We start from the raw sequence: 17,361 nt of genomic DNA, 5'->3' as shown, positions 1-17,361 counted from the left end.
CAAATCCCATCACACAGTCCCTCAATTAAATGTCATGATCTTCTGGTCATGCTGCACATGCAAAGTATCAAATACTGGATATATACCAAAATAACACCAAGCTCAAACGAAAAAAGCATACAACTAAATTATAAAAAATTGTATTCTAGTAAGGATATCAAATCAGTGTAACTGGTGCTATACTTACATACAAATTACAAATGCGTGAAAAATCCGAACACTCGTGAAGTAAACTACAAATATTGTGCTTTACAACATCGGGATAAAATGCGGGTCTTCCTCGACTTCTGACGGGACGATTTTATCTAGTTCTCTTTAAAACCGAATCAAAATAAAATCCTAATATTTCTGGCTCTGGGCTATTCTGTAGGTTGTGCATGCATTGCAATCATCGGTTGTTCTATCAAAATTTCCTTTAGTATGTTAAAGACACTTGATATGAACGCTTATAGTTTTACCACTGCGCATGCTATACGTCACTCGAGATAAAACGCGCATATCGACGTATAGACCTGTGTATGGCATTTAAGCTCCTGTTTCCGCCGGGTGGCACAGCTGGGGACAAGAACTAGGTCTCCAACGCAATGTTGACGCGTTACCGCACTTTTGTGGTATCTATATTTTATACGATCCCATCGATGTGACAAACGATATTTCGCGATGCAGATCAACATCTAGGGCAGGGTCGTCCAACCCGTGGCCTGCGGGCCACATGCGAAACGCCGAAGGTTTCCGAGTGGCCCGCGCGGTTATCTCCGAATCACAATGCCTTTCACAAATATGGGCCGTTATTGAAAACTCTGATAAGAAAGTTATTCCTGGTCATTCAAACGCTCGAGAAGTACCATCCAGCTATCGAAAGCTTATTTCTTATTTATGTCCATTTGTGAGCTTTATTGCTGGAAATAAATGTTTGAATTTATTTTTATCGTCTGCCTTGTATTTCAATCTGTTTTTCCTTTTTTTTTCTGTGAAGTTAGAAGAAGCATTTTTTATGACCTTAATATTTGACAGCAGTTATTTGTACGAGCAAGTTTTTTTGCGGATGCACCATGTCAAATCTCCCGCGAGATCACTAATTTCTGATAGTCATATGAAAAATTCGCTATGCATGGCTGCATCGTCCATCGCACCGAATATTGACAAACTTACTGGATAAAGGCGGTGTCATACTTGGCATTAAAATATCTATGTGTGGTAAAAATTTTTGACCTAACTGTATCTTCGTATTTTCATTGTTTTTATAATATTGGTGTGATGTTTTTTTTGTTTGTTTTTTCATTAATCAGTAGTCATTGTAGCGAAAGCTAGAACATAACAACCATGTCAAGTGGCCCGCGCAATCATTCGTAAACTAAATGTGGCCCTTTGCCAAAAAGGTTGGACAACCCTGATCTAGGGTCTCAAAACTCGATCGTCGTGAATGATCATGCAATTGATCCACATGGATACACAAGTAGTTAACAGTTAACAAACAGTGCGGAGTCATCTCAGTGCTAGCACGGACACTGGCATTGTACTTTACTACAACGGAAGCGCAAAATTCCCAGTTGTGGGGTTTTGTTAACGTAGTTTCGCAATATTCGTATTACAGCCTTGATCGATTTTTTAACGCGCCATTTCCGGCCGGAAGATATGGGGCAGTGCCAGTCTTATTGAATCCCCTTTTTCGACCTAAATCGACAGAGATTCTGCTTTCGAAATTTTCTTCTCGTTCCAAATGTACCGATTCTGTATTGCCATGAACAGTTAAACATCTTTCGTATAGGGCAGTGGTTCTTGAACTTTTTGAGCCGCGCCCCCATTTGAAAAATTTTACAAACTTCGCGCCCCTCTCTTTTTGCTTTGAAAAAATGCTTTTGTGATGGGCAGGTTGCTATATATTAAGATGGCGCTATAACTGAGTGTTGGTCTCACAGCGTCATTGCTCAGATGGTTTAGGCATAAAACGCTTCGGGGTACAACTTCGCCATTCACTGTCGTATGTATAAAGCCAAATAGTGGTTGGTCATCATACATTCTCGTTTTTCCGCTCAGTTTGCAATACTTGGCAAAGTCAAACTAATTATTAAGCAAAACTAAACAGGCAATAAACCTATGCTTTAATGTATTTTCTTCTTAAACGTTTACATAGGACACGTAAAATTTCAATCAATTGTTGTCGCTAGGGCGTTTGCAAATGCATTTTGTTTAAATCTCCATTGTTTACATCAGCGTGGCGTGTTATTTAAGCCCTAAAAATCTTGATTTCGGTGTTTATTTTTCCTAAATCCGAAATTTCCCTCGAGATATTCTTGTGCCGCGAAGACGATTATAATTACTTTTTTTTGTTCTCGAATGGAACCATGACCATGACACCTCTGAGGGAAACGAGTTAGTTTTTATTATAATCATCAGCGACAAGATGCTAAAGATAGAATAAAGAAGTGAATCCGTAACTAAAATTTTATTTATTGTAACAGTGGCATTATAAAATACTAAAAATAAAACGGAAAACGCCATGAGTTCTGTTTTGGGGTGGACCGCGACAGACTAAAAACACTTTATTAGACATTGAAAATCTCATAAATTCTTTGTGCGTGCGGCACACCAGTAGTGTTCTAAAACTACAGACTTGATATAAATTTTACTCCGTGGAATCGCAGACTTAGGAATATCTGTAACGGTGATATCTTGAAATTAATCGAGTAGCGGCATTGCGATAGAGCGGAGTAAGAGTTGCAGGGACAGCTCATATTGGTGAAATTGGCAAGAATACAAATCAAAACAAAATGTAATCGACATTTTTATGGTTGCGGATTACCGTGTTATTTTGGAGTACTGGTGCTTTTATTTTATCGACGCAATCGCAGATTTAATTTATCACAATTAAATGAATAAAGCAACCATTTTAAATAAGTATATCAATCATGAATTGAACATTTCATTCTACAGAAAAACCATTACATATCCGTCTGAAAAAGTCTGCTCTTGTAACGACTGGCGTAATCTCGAGGACTGACTCAGAAACCGTACCGCGGGGATTTCGTTCCGATGAATATGTATTTTTCATCTACTAATATACTTTACATGTATGTTAATTGTACTAAATTAAATATACTTTCTGGGATATTATACCAGATTTTTCTAATGACGACAACGAATTCGCATGAGTGCAATATATATAAAAACTAAATATAATCGGGCAGTTGATCACACTTTATTATGTCCGCGGATTGGCGTGGTGTTTTAGATAGGTAATGAGTCTATTTTGTCGTGAGTCGCCGCAACCGCGAGTTACCTTGAACACGAATGAATTAAAATAGTGAGACATTTTGAATTATTGTAGTTATTACGAGACAGAAAAATTTATTATAACACGAAAAAAGGCGGTATTTTCAACGAACGCGGAGACCGTTTCAGGAGCCGTTACATGTAAATTTCCGACTCCATCTTGTGACCTCTCGCGCCCCCCTGTGAGCATCTCGCGCCCCCCAGTTTATGAACCACTGGTATAGGGCAACATCCCAACTTGTGGGGTTGAAACGGGTTTGTTACCCCTAATAAATAACAATTGCCAGTGCTCGTAAAACGCAGACTACTTTAATCCCAATTCATTGCAGATGCCGCAACTCACTATATAGATGTAATTAATGGAGCACTTGGATTTGTGGACAACATTTTTGCTAAATCACAATCTTTACCACAAGTATTGTCAATACCCAAATGTTCACCTCCGTGAAAATTATCATGCGTAAAACGCAGAATTTTATTCATCATTGAGTCAGGAACCATCAATTGTAAATAAAACAAATCCAACTTGCAATAATCCAATGGAATACCTCTGACAAATTCGGGTCTGTTTTTGCATTGCACTCGGATTGCCATCTGCATACCCCAAATCTCAACAGAATCCTATGGAGTTCACCCTTCCCGCTGGTATGTCAAAATCTATTTTCCATGAAAAGTCTAAACGAGCATCACATTTCGCAAGATGTCTTAGAAGTGTCTTTCGACTGACTTCGTCTGCATTTCCATGCTTCACAAAGAGGTGGTTGATGTCTAAACATTTACAATTTAAAATACTTCTAATTTTGCTAATTTACGAGCTTTACTGGGCAAAGGCGCTTCTAACGGCAACCCACCGCTCTTCACGACAAAGTTTACAATTTTTGTGCCGTGGAAAATTGTTTCCATCTCGATCCAAAATATTTCTGCGGTTACACCTACCGAAACTATCTCCAATTTTATTGCAACACGGGCAGTCTCTTTTAAAATGTCCTTCCTTATTACATAAAAAACTTCTTGATATATTCATCGGCAGTTGAGTATTGAATCGTTGGATCCTCGGAGCGCTCACATTTGCTATTTTGCAATGATCCAAACTATCGAACATCAGTTTTATTTCTTGACGCACCTGCATAAATTTGTTCACGATGGAATCTCTCTCTTCATTTAATTAAAAAAAAAAGTGAAACTAAAAATAGTTTAAATGTTGCTTTTTTATTTAATAGTACAGTAAGACAAAGCTTTAAAAACTTAATCCAGTGAGATTTGTTGAAAAATTTAGTTATTAAAGTTGCGGTGTGTAACAATATTTTGCGTTTCTTATTTTTAGTTTAGGCAATAATGCACTGCTAGTGTGAGGCCCTTTTATGAGTTGGTTTTCATTATTCGGTCAGTTTTCAGGCTCGAATAGCCTTATATTATAGGACGTCATGCTGACAGCTCTTTGTCGTAGCGAGAGTTCATTGATTATTATATTCCCGTAGGAATTATGAATTTTAATATAAACTTTTGGCAGGAACAGGAAATGAAAATTCACTTGTGAAAACTAACAAAGATCTTCTTGAAGCGACAAATCACAAGAAAAATACAAATTCAAACACGATGAAGACTGATTTTTTGTGTTTCTGTTAAATAATTAAATCTACTTTGGCACAAATTGCACATTTTCCGTGTTTTAGTTTTTTTTTTCATTCCTGCCTCAAATAGTCAACATTTCACAAGTTTCTTTGATTATGATAAAATTATTTACAGGCTTAAGGTTGTGTGTGTGAAAATAACGCTGCACGATCATCTCTTTTTGACGCCCAGCGCGCACTGTTGCCTCTGATGTCTTTCGTGTTTCCCAAGCTTCTGTTGCGTCAATTTTCAAATTCTAGACATAAGAGTGTCCCGGAATGGTTTAACATAAAGTTGACAACCCTTCTATGCTGTGGTTTGCAGCAGTGCAGTTGTGGTTGTTTTAGTTGAATTTTTAGTGTTTTAGGTTTTTCTTGTGTCTGTTATATTATTGTTAGTTCTTGAGAAGGGTACCCATTTTCGATTTTATTGTTTATGACGGATTTGGATATTCTAATATTGGTCAATAGGATGATTTTATTGTTTGAGTGTAGTGCAATTGCAGTTGGTTTGGTGTTTTGCTATAGGTTGTACTACGGAATTGGTTATTGTCAGTGATGTTCAAGTGTTGTGTATCTTTGTTTTTATCGTTGTACCCTTTCTGTTTTGTGGAGTTTGGAGTATTTGGTTGTACTAAGATTAATAATTAATAAATAGAATAAAATAGCATAAATTGAAGTGAATATTGAGAGGAAACTTGACGTCAGATCATATTGGAAGATATTCTGAACTTGGATAATTATTTCATAGAATACCGGTACGATACACTTGATAAGGTTATTTCACAGGTTGTTACTTATCGATTTTAATCGGTAAGTATGTTGATAGGTATTTGTCTGTCTGTATGTATGTTAGATGCACGCGATATCTCACGAAAGCGAGATTGAATCTGCTCCAGATTTTGCATGTGCATTAATCTTATCTCGGACCAGATTTTGGGCGAATTATGTCGTATAATTAGCGAGTTATTAATTAATTAGTGATGGGACAAAGATGTCACTATGGAGTAAGAGCGCTGTTTTGGGTATCCCCTAACTTTCGATCGATAAGTCTTCGGTCTCTGACCGATATTCTCGTTTTCATTTTGTTGAGCATGAATTGTTCGAACATAATTGGATTTGGAATCTGCAAATCATAACAACACTATAAATTCCATTGTAATGATAAACAGAGGGTCATGAGTGCTAAAAACATCCGGAAGCGAGTCACGAGTCATAAAAGTTGGGAACCACTGCTTTAGAAGCTTGGAAAAACCACCGACACCTGTGGATGTACTATGGAAGAATACCTTATGTGATTGGTTCACAATAACCGTCCGAAGAACAAACCTTTCCTCGCCCAGGAGTTGCTTGTCTTTGTTTTATCGTTTTTGCTTAGTTAGAAATTTTGGTTCCATCACTATATATTCGTGTCAAGAATTTACGTGTGTTTCCTCATCTGCTATTTATACATCGATCGTACGACTTTACAATATACGAACATTGGCATTACAATCTAAGGTGGGCTTATTGACCTCTGAAGAAGTCAGCTGGGGTTCACTCCGCTAAAGTATGTTAAATAGTACCGGAGAAGAAACACGCAGATTATTCGGCCCACCCTTTCCTACATTTTAAGGATATTTCTTTGTTCATATTCGAAGCATAGGCTTATACTGTTAAATGGGAATGAGAAGTAGAGATACCAGACTCAGCTAATAAAGCTGTATCGATATACGACGTAAATCATAATGCGTATGACGGGATGCTTGATAATTGATCTAAAAGGGGAGATTGGGGATGTTAGCTGCCAGACATAGTTAGTAATAACATATACGTGTATATAACACGTAGCAAAGAAGGTGTAACAGTTCAAACATACTTGATTTTTGATAAATTGAATAAAGTATTCACTCTCTAGTTTTTGTTTTTTATAATATTAAACTTTACTTGCCTGCCGACAGATCAAAAGGCCGAATGACTTCAAGTTGACTACGGAAGACCGGAACTAGTTAGTGGAATGATTAAACAAGGGAAAGAGAATGTTTATCAATGGGTTACTTCATTCACAATATCCTGTGGTCTGAATACCACTATACAAGAACATGGGACAGAAAAGGTAGTCTTAGATGATTTTGTTCTTTGTAGATAATGGATTTACTGTTAATTTTGTGATATGTATATATATATATATATATGTGTGTGTATATATATATATATGAAAATTAAAAAAACATTCGCGATCAAAACAACAAGTAGAGCGGTGTTACTGAAATAATATTTTTGTGTAGTCAATAGAAGATATACAAAACAATGAAACGTAATTGATGATTATGATAATTATTTACTTTCCTGTTCCCTAATTCTTTCCCGGCCATATTCCGATACAAAGGTCCCTCGAACACCCTACATATCAAAAGGTTTCAATCCGATAATTGAGGTGCCCACTGGATGTCATTGCTCTGACTTTTTCCTCAAGAAAGCAAGCGTCTGATTTCATGTATGGGGCGTCCTCTATCAATCCCTCAAGTGATGTCCAGATTTTTCTTAGCACAACTACGTAATGTTCTGTATTCACCGTTTGAACTCTTTCATTTCCATGCCCTGCGCTTCAGCAGAAAACTGAGTGGTTGAAAATTTTGCGGAATTTCTGAGAATATCATACGCAAACAGAAGTTCAAGCGCAAATAAATAATTTTTTTGAAGCTAGTTAAGAAATTTTTGGTTTCCATTTTCTAGATAACCCCGAATTTTCAGAAGCGGACATGCACCACTACCATTGGGCTTATACTTCCAAACCCATGTACAGTCTTTCAGTGTTTCATCTTTTTGGAAACGCAATAAAATTGAAATATCCTCACGCGTGAGATCGGTTTAAATATTTTTTTATTGCTTTTGCCAGCTCATTCTTGGTAGAGCGTGTATTTAGTGCAGTGACCGCACTTTTACATATCAAGAGAGATTCCCTCGACAGTGTCAGACGAGGAGACTCAAGACTGTTTTTGACTGAAATGAAGCCATATATCAAACTAGTAGCATTTCACCAGGCTCAACCTTCACATTATACTAAAGATAAATGAAGAATAAAGTTGCTTTGACTTTTTTGTCAGGGGGGGGCGCTTACTAGTTAAAACGTCATCCAGGGGGGGCGCTGGCAGAAAAAAGTTTGGGACACACTAGCCTATATGATGCTTATATCGTAGCAATTTATTACACTTGTTATAAACCCTTTCTCCTATTTAAATGAATAGCCGTTTTATAGAGTTTGTGTAAGCTTATTTTTAATGCACTCAATATATGAGCGATCATTTGATGTGGGTGACTTCTTAAATTGCGCGTTTCAAAACGTATGGCTGTGCATATCATATGTCGAGGCAATGGCATACAACATATAAATAGAGTACGTATATGTGAAATGGCTATGTTTGTAATCACCTGATGGCTCTATATGTATATAGAAGTATTTGCATGTTTTTGGCTGTATATGTTGCGCACGTTACCGATCCTATTGATTGCAGCTGAGATTAAACTCCGGAGACAGCTGTGTAATTTCATTTATACCTGAATTCCATATATGATTCCATATATATACAAGTATATAAAAGACTAACAAGTAGAACACAAAACTACGGAACCGTGTCAATTCCTATCACCATGTTCAGGAATTAATTTAATGAGTAAAGCTAGGAAAATGCCCCAAAATGGTCTATGCCAAACCACACATATTCGTTATAATCAATACAAACCTGTTTTTTAACAGGAAATATCATATTACTTAAGTATTTATTTCAAATTCAGGAAATGCTAAATTAAAAATAATTGTCAGATAAAATCTCCTATTGTCCTGTGATCTACATTAGTTTCTAGAAATACAAAAAAAAAATAGATCTTCAATATTACCAATATAAAGTTTACAAAAGATTCTATTTTATCATATAAATAGGAAATGTGGAACGTAATCTTCCGTTCTAGTCAAACAAAGACGCTTTCCCAGTATTAACGATGAGAAGAATTTTATGGTTCTTATATAAATATTGATTAAATAAAAGAAAGTTTCACAATCGTCACGTCACTAAAATGTAGCCTAAATCTTCGCCCCATTCATATATGACAGAACAAAAATGTAACAGTATCTGCATATTAATTAAACGGTATAAGATAACAGAGACGGGATACTTGTTCAAGACCTTACTGGCCTAAGACACGGATGTGCGACATGCACCCCAACAAGTATAACTGCAGTTTAGGACTGCTGCGTTATAGTAGAACAACAGACATGAAATATACAAATAAAACTCTTGTACAATACACAGACATACACATATATGACAGAACAAAAATGTAACAGTATCTGCATAATAATTAAACGGTATAACAGAGACGGGATACATGTTCAAGACCTTACAGGCATAAGACACGAATGTGCGACATGTACCCCAACAAGTATAACTGCAGTTTAGGACTGCTGCGTTATAGTAGGACAACAGACATGAAATATACAAATAAAACTCTTGTACAATACACAGGACAAAGAGGTATAGCACAACGACGATATGTACAATAGTCAGTCTCCCGACATAGATGGGAAAGAAGTATTGTGATAATATTCAAGCATAATTGTTGGTGATGGCTTATAATGCATTGTCAAGTAACGTCCCTAATGATTGATTGTGCTATCTGTCTAGTGCTAACGTGTCGCAGTTGCGTCACTCGCTAAAGATCGATAAGTATGTTGATAGATATTTGTCTGTTTGTCTGTCTGTTAGATGCACGCGATATCTCACGAAGGTGGTTAAATCTGCTCCAAATTTTGCATGTGCATTCATCATATCTCGGACCAGAAGCCTATTGATTTTGGATGAATTATGTCGTATAATTAGCATGTTATTAACTAATTAGTGATGGGACACTTGGTGTCACCATAAAGTCATGAATCGAAACCGCAGTTTCGATCGAAAAGTTTTCGGTCTCCGACCGATATTCTCGTTTGTTCTGTTGCTGTAAGCACCTTATGTTGTGTGTTATGCTGGTGTAATAAAGAAGTGTAAGCGTATTCAGTTGAACCCTTATTCCATAATAGCTTGGATATAGGACTTAACATATAACCAAGACATTATTAACATGGTGGCTGCGGTATCTGAAATTCGCTCAATCAATTTCTAGCTCTTCTAGAAATAAGAAATACGCCGCGTCAAGACTTTTCCAGTAGTCCTTCAAAGCTGATGTTTGGTCGATCAACCAGATCGATTATACCTACAATTACGAAACCAAACAACCAGAACGGAAGGGATGGAATAGAGAAACTATTGTGAAACGAATTGCTACAGGATCTTACATTGTCAAATCGAAGAATGGTGTTACATCACTTACATAGGGATGTAAGTTTCGAATATTTTATTTTCGAATCGAATTCCGAATCGGAATGTTCGGATTCGAATATTTTCGAATCTGATTCTATTTAGTATAACATCATATTATCGTTAACTCTCCTTAGATTTGAAAGAACTATAGCATAAAGAGTGATTAAATAACAATAATGAACTTGAGGTATGAGTAAAGTTTGAAGAAAACATTAAATTGATGCTTCAACTACATAATATATTAGAGAATATGTATTATTTCTATATAGAGTTACAATCAGTTATATTTACTTATTACAGTAATTTATGTTCGCAAACAATACCGGATGTATAGTGATGGTTTCTTCTAAAATTCATCCTAATGATAAACGTCAGTGAAATATGCGTTAGTACCGCTTGCGTCGTGATTGTAAAGAAAGCAAATGATAACGAGGAAAGCATCGCAGACCTATGTTTTATTGCGTAATATTGTTGTTGATATAATGACATTATATAACTTAAGTAATTTAAAGACATATTCATATAAAAAAATATTTGTAGAACTTCTTAACATTTGAATAGTCTAAAAACAATTTAACGAAACCATTGCTCCTTCTGAGGCAGTGACCCATATGAAGTGATGTGGAGTGTTACGACTTAGAAACGCTGTAAGCGTAGGGTTTTTGTTCGATGATGAGACAACGCTGTTGCGTCGTGCAGCCGCCTCGTGTTATATAAATTAATAATTTTTTAAATAGAATTAAGCCGTTTTTCCTCAAATTGCTTCGAATCGATGTTGATTCGAATCGCTTCGATTCAAAATTCTCAAACTTACATCCCTAGTGTTACATATAGACGTAATCGAGTTCATATCCGTCCTGATGAAAGTTGTAGTATCGAAAAATAGGTACCAAATATTCCATTCTTGTCTGACTATAAGCCGAATAACCTTCCGGTTGCCAATGACAATGATAACCCTCTGATTTCGAATGATGTTCTAGTCTAGTCTGTCTAGTGCTAACGTGTCGCAGTTGCATCACTCCCTAGTTTGTTCTGTTGCTGTAAGCATCTCATGTTGTGTGTTATGCTGGTGTAGTAAAGAAGTGTAAGCGTATTCAGTTGAACCCTTATTCTATAATAGCTTGGGTATAGAACTTAACATATAACCAAGTCATTTTTAACAATAATCATGTATATTCAGTAGTGGGATTCAGCCAGTCCTATAGAACCGTCTTATGGAATTATATGAGATCAGCGTACCGGTTAGCGTTACTGAAAAAAACATGACTTTTTGTAACAGAACCGGCTGAAAAATATGACTTTTGTATGGATGGAACCGGCTGACAAAAAATTTGAATCCCACCACTGTGGATATTGTATATTAAAAGTCCGTGCATTAGTCCGACACCACCTGACTGGTATAAAAACCTATATTTATACTGAAATAAAGTTTCAGCTGTGGCAACATCTGAGATTATTTTATTGAAGTCAGTATTAGAAACGATTTTATTACCTCGTGACTGCGATGGTACACATACCTCTTTGTTGGGGGCAATGCCATATAACTTGTTGAAGTCGCGCTCAAATTTTAGGAGATCAAAATGTTTTACTGCCGATACTTCATTTATTAAGCTGGACAAATACCTGTAGCTGTACTATTTGGTGCACACATACTACGGTTATATATATGTTCACATTTGTTGATATGTCAGTAAACTCAATCGGCACGAACATGAGTTGTGTGGCGTCATGTACTTTTGAACAAATTATCTTAATTAATTGCCAGAAATTTGCAAACACGCTTATGATGGAATTAACGTTTTTAGACAGGTTTCGAGTAAGTAAAAACAAACGAAGTAACACGGACACATCTGGTGTAATTGTATAAATGAATGCTTATGTCAGAAGTACTATCTGGATTTAATACTAAACCCATTGTACATAAATGAAATCGCAAGGTATCATCATCGCAAGGCACAGTGTTAAAGAAGTTTTTGAATATTTAACGGTCTTGTTCAGTGCGATAATGAAAACAGTTCACGTTAGCATGTCCGTTCGTTCACTTGGGGGATTAACTTAGTAGAAATTTGTTGAAGTCATTTTTTTTTTACAGAGGAGGAGGAACTTGGATATGAATCTCACACCTCGTCTATGAAACGGTATTGGTATAGAATTTTCAAATATTAAATACTGATATTTGAAATACAATCGATTTGTTTCATTCTATGTTTTTCCGAGCAAATATTTCATTTTCCTACACTTAGCCAGCTGTCACATGCCAACAGTGTATGAATTCTGCTCACATGTTGTGGCAAATGGAGACGCAAGTCAGCTGACTTGGCCAGCTGGCACTTATACCTTATGACAGGGGTCGAGAACCTTTTTGGCCGAGATAGTCATACGGATCCGCCGGCACAAAAGAATAGAAGGAGGATAAGTAGTTAGTCTCGCAGAAACCGAATCATTAGCATAGTCAAAAAAGGTACATATTTTCAATTGCATTTCCGTGCGAGCCATACAGCGGTTTCCTTTCCTTAATCATGTCTTAAATTTTTACTCAAAAGTCAACACATACAATGTTTCAATAAACTTCTAATATGACTTCTGATGCTGCATGTTGTCGTCCTTGAACGACTGTTCACGTCCCACACATGTTGAACTTCACAATACTCATCGCCTTTCTTTCTTTAAAGCTTATCCGTAGTTCCTGAAATAATTCAAACATTACAAATAAGCAGTACAAACGGACGAAAGGCTTTTCTTTTATGCTTCGCAACTTTATCGTTTCGTGATATCACAAAATATGTTCCAGGGTGACCGTACATTTGAACCCATGCGTATATCCACGGGTTCAATCTATATGCGGGTGCTAAAACCCATGGGTTAGGGTTAGTATGGGTTTAACTATCCGTGAAACAAAAAAAAATTCCATAGGTGCAATAGCATACAGGTGCAATTGTCATGGGTCAAATGTACGTGGGTTCAAATGTAATGGAACCATGTTCCAGAATAACCTAGTTTTGTCACAATGCCTGTCTGGCACTTCTCTTACCATAACATAGAAAAGCGCTGAGCGCGTGTTCTCAAGCGTATTGGCAAATGTTCTCCCAAATTTGGCTATAACTATATAGTTTGAAATCTGGTAGTAACAATTGTAATTTTAGCCTTGGAATATCAGATTTTTCTGGGAGCCATATGCCGTCATCATATATGGCTATGGCTCTTGCCTTATGACCTCATGAATCCTGGCGTACAGGTACAAATTTCTTTACGCACAAATGTCCGTGGGTTGAAAAGTATGCATATGCAAACTTCCTGGGTGCGGTTCACAAGTACTCGCGGATGCAAAGATAACGGAACCAGATGTTAATATCACAACCCTTTTATTACAACTATCAGTAGAGGTTGGATCCGTATGTGTATAATGCAAGGTTGCTGTAGCAGGAATAAAAATGCCATAATGTGCAATTCAAGAGTCCTGCTGCACACTAACACAAATATATTTCTGTAACGTTTCGTCTGATCAAAATCAGACTTCTTCTGACAAGCAGTTTACAAAAATCACTAATAGGCCGAGTGTTAGAGAAGTTTTCAAATCTATGGGTCTTGTTTAGCGCAATAACGAAAGCAGTTCACGTTAGCATGTCCGTTCGTTAATTTGTGGGATTAACTTAGCAGAATTCCTTTGAAGTCATTTTTTCGCAAAGGACTAATTATGGAGCTTGGATATGAATCTCACACCGCGTATATAAATCGTTATTGGTATAAAGTTTTAATATCTAATGCTGATATTTGAAATACATTCGATTCGTTTCATTTAATTTTTTCCGAAGCGAATATGAAGATTACTTTCGCTTTTTGCGTTGTCATTTTCCTACACTTAGCCAGCTGTCACATGCCAACAGTGTATGAATTCTGCTCGCATGTTGTGGCAAATGGAGACGCAGGTCAGCTGATTTGTGATTCGAGCCAATGTCAAGGCAGTCCTGGTGAAATAGGACCGACAGGGGCGAAGGGCCAAAAGGGCGAACAGGGAACTGCTGAGAATCTAGAAGAAAGAATTAGAGAACTTGAAGGTGAAGGCTTATCATGGTCACACATAGACTTATATATCTATTTATTATCATCGCTTCAATAAGAAATTATAACAAGTTGTTCCAAATGCATGACTTTCTGTAAACGACCCATGCTCATGCGCATCACCCAGCGAAAACGAATGGTTTGCATAAATATAATAATCTATTGATTCTATTCTATCTATGACTGTCACGAATTCATACTTTTTTAAGATTCACTTACAAAGATAAATCAGATCATTGACGCTTTGCCAAGAAGTAAGTATTCCAATGCCATTTGTCTTTTGAATTATTTGGGAAATTTTTTTTTCATTGAACTTTATTCAAAATACAATCATATAAAACATACAATCATATAAAATTGTTGCATTATTTTATTTTCGCTCTGTTACAGAAGCATGGTCTAAATATCGACAATGTCAAATTTTATCTTCCATTGACATTTTAAGTTTTTATGTGTACGAACTTTTATTTTTTGTTATTATTTAAAAAACAGTTAGTTTTAGTACTAGAAAATAAAACAATAAATAAACTTTATATGAATGTAATAAATCACGTACATTTTTGATTTTCTACGGCCAGATCAAAAGGGCGAATGGCTTCAAGTAGACTTCGGAAGATCGGAACTAGTTGGTGGAATAATTACACAAGGAAGAGATGCCGTTGCACAATGGGTGGCGTCTTTCGCAGTATTTTGTGGTCTCAGCACTAGTTCTCTGGCTACCATCCAAGAGAGTGGGGTAGAAAAGGTACTTTAAAGACACTTCACATTCTCATTATTGCGGTGATTCTTTTCATTGGACACGGTTGATCGTTTTGTTATTATGATATTGTTGTTGCTATTCATTTACAAGTAGTCGTGAAAAATCGCTTTTCTCTCCAACTACCGGACCAATTTAAAATTCTCTGTGGTAAAAGATTGTTGTTATCGCTAGAAAGCTATTGCTTTTATTCATTTCATGATTTTCCTTGAGCTCTATGGAATTCGTTTTTCACTCAAAAAATATTTATGGTGACGTCATCTAAATTTACTTGTGGCATTTCCGCGATCGTATGTCACCGAACCCCTGGTCAGCGAAAACGAGAGCTTTTGATAAGCTGAAGGTAGATGGTAAGATAATAAGGTACGCAAGGCTACAGATACTGTAAAAGATTTGATACTGCAAGTGTGACTCGAATCATTCGGTATTTCGGTTCACGATGAGAATAGATGCATAAATCATCATCGCCACTGGGCCTGGAAAAGCTAGGGTAGTCTACCGGTACTGGTAAGTTAGGTAGCTGTACCCTTGTTCCTGCGTCGCCCAGGATGTGATTTTTGCGAACATTTTGGGGAAAATGTGATAATTGTTTTTTGACCCGAAGCGCACGAAAATGTCTTTCAAAAATATATGAAAGGTAGACGATAGTTTGTAGAAACTGGAAGCTGAGATAAATTTATTAATTCAATTATTTTTTTCTTAACTGCTTGTATTGCACGCAGATTTTGTTCGTCTTCTGTGGAGTCATTGAAAATATATTTAAATTTTATCTAAAATGAATATTGATATTTAGCGTTTTGTCCTTTCACTGGCATAATGAAACAATATGAGACCCGATGAAGAAACGTAGAATGTGCAAATAGTTCGATTAAGCCTTTTATGCTAGGAGCAAACCATTTTAATAAATACATTTCATATTATGAAACCAGTTCACCTCTATGTTTTCTCCAGATATTTGCAGGAAATTCTGACGTAGACACCAAGGTAATCAACATGTTCCCAAAACCAATCACTTGTCGATTTATCCGAGTTCACCCTCAGACTTGGTATATCTACATCAATATGAGAGTCGAATTTATCAAGGGAGTGTGTTATGATCTGTACATCTAATGTGATGACGTCTTTTATCATCTATTTGATGACGTCGTGGTTACCTTAATTTAACATACAAATAATCTCCCATAATTAAAGCAAATTTGAAAATATATTATGTATTATTAATCTGAACTGACTTCTTCAACCCAAATCAGTTTTACTATGATTTTCGCAATATTCTTTTGTCACATATATATATATACTTGCAAAAATTATTTTTTAAACTTCATCACCTTGTAACTCTCTTTTATGTCCATGTAGTTTGTCTGTTCATGGTGACTTGATCTCTCTCGGCTTAAACGTTGTCTATCTATCTTGCAACTTCGTGGTATTGGGTTGTTAGACGGAACAGAATACAACGAATGGCATTGAAAACTGCTTACTCCACTAAAAACTGTCTATCTTATACTAGACGAAATGATCTTTGAAGTGTAGCAAGTTTACTAATATATATAGCTTGTGCAGTGGTAAAACTCTAAACCAGGGGTCGGCAACCTACGGCCCGCGGAGCACTATAATCCGGCCCTCGACGCTTCACTAAATTATAGTAACAAAACATCCGTTTAAACGAACATATTCTTTAGACGAAATTATATTATAACCTAACAATTATATAATTTACAATTACTCTTTTAATGAGCATATAATTTAGTTATAATTAAGCAAATGGCAACAAAACGCAGAAAAGTTGATGCTAAGTGCAAATGGTTTAATGGCGCTGAAAATATTCAAATGGGATTTTATGAGATGTAATGAGGAAATAAATCTATATTCTATTCGAGAGATGTATCAACTTTCTAAAAATATGTTCGGCCCGCCAATGACTTGCAACCTTAATTTTGGCCCGCGAGCGACAAAAGGTTACCGACCCCTGCTCTAAACGTTCATTTCAACCGACCTAAACATACTAAAGGATTTTATTTTGATCCAGTTTTGAAGGAAACCAGATAAAATCGTCCTGTCAGAAGTCGAGAAAGACCCGCATTTTATCCCTATGTTGTGAAACACGACATTTGTAGTTTACTTCACGAGTCCGGCCTTTTTCTTTTTTCTGTTCTATATATATATATTTACGATACTGTGCTTTCCATATCATGCCTTGATGAAGTTTTTCTGGATAGAAAGTCGAAAAGTCGGCAAATTACGTCGTTTTGCTATACACCGGTTGTGTTTTATTTATCTTCGACATGAATATACCTGGTGGCAATCATGCACGATAGATAAAAATATC

General features: G+C 36.3%; 1 long non-coding RNA gene across 1 annotated transcript; it reads right to left on the bottom strand.

Annotated features, from left to right (window-relative positions):
- Positions 1-12,826: 12,826 nt before the first annotated feature.
- On the bottom strand, positions 12,827-16,438 carry LOC144422054 (uncharacterized). Its single transcript, XR_013475128.1, has 3 exons — positions 16,364-16,438; positions 15,970-16,087; positions 12,827-12,905 (listed from the first exon to the last, which is right to left on the bottom strand). It is a non-coding gene; the product is annotated as an uncharacterized LOC144422054 (long non-coding RNA).
- Positions 16,439-17,361: the final 923 nt, after the last annotated feature.

This window comes from Styela clava, chromosome 4, assembly GCF_964204865.1.
Source record: "Styela clava chromosome 4, kaStyClav1.hap1.2, whole genome shotgun sequence".
Classification (NCBI taxonomy): Eukaryota; Metazoa; Chordata; class Ascidiacea; order Stolidobranchia; family Styelidae; genus Styela; species Styela clava.
Note: the sequence above shows the minus strand (reverse complement) of the source record. Positions and strands in the feature narration are given on the sequence as shown.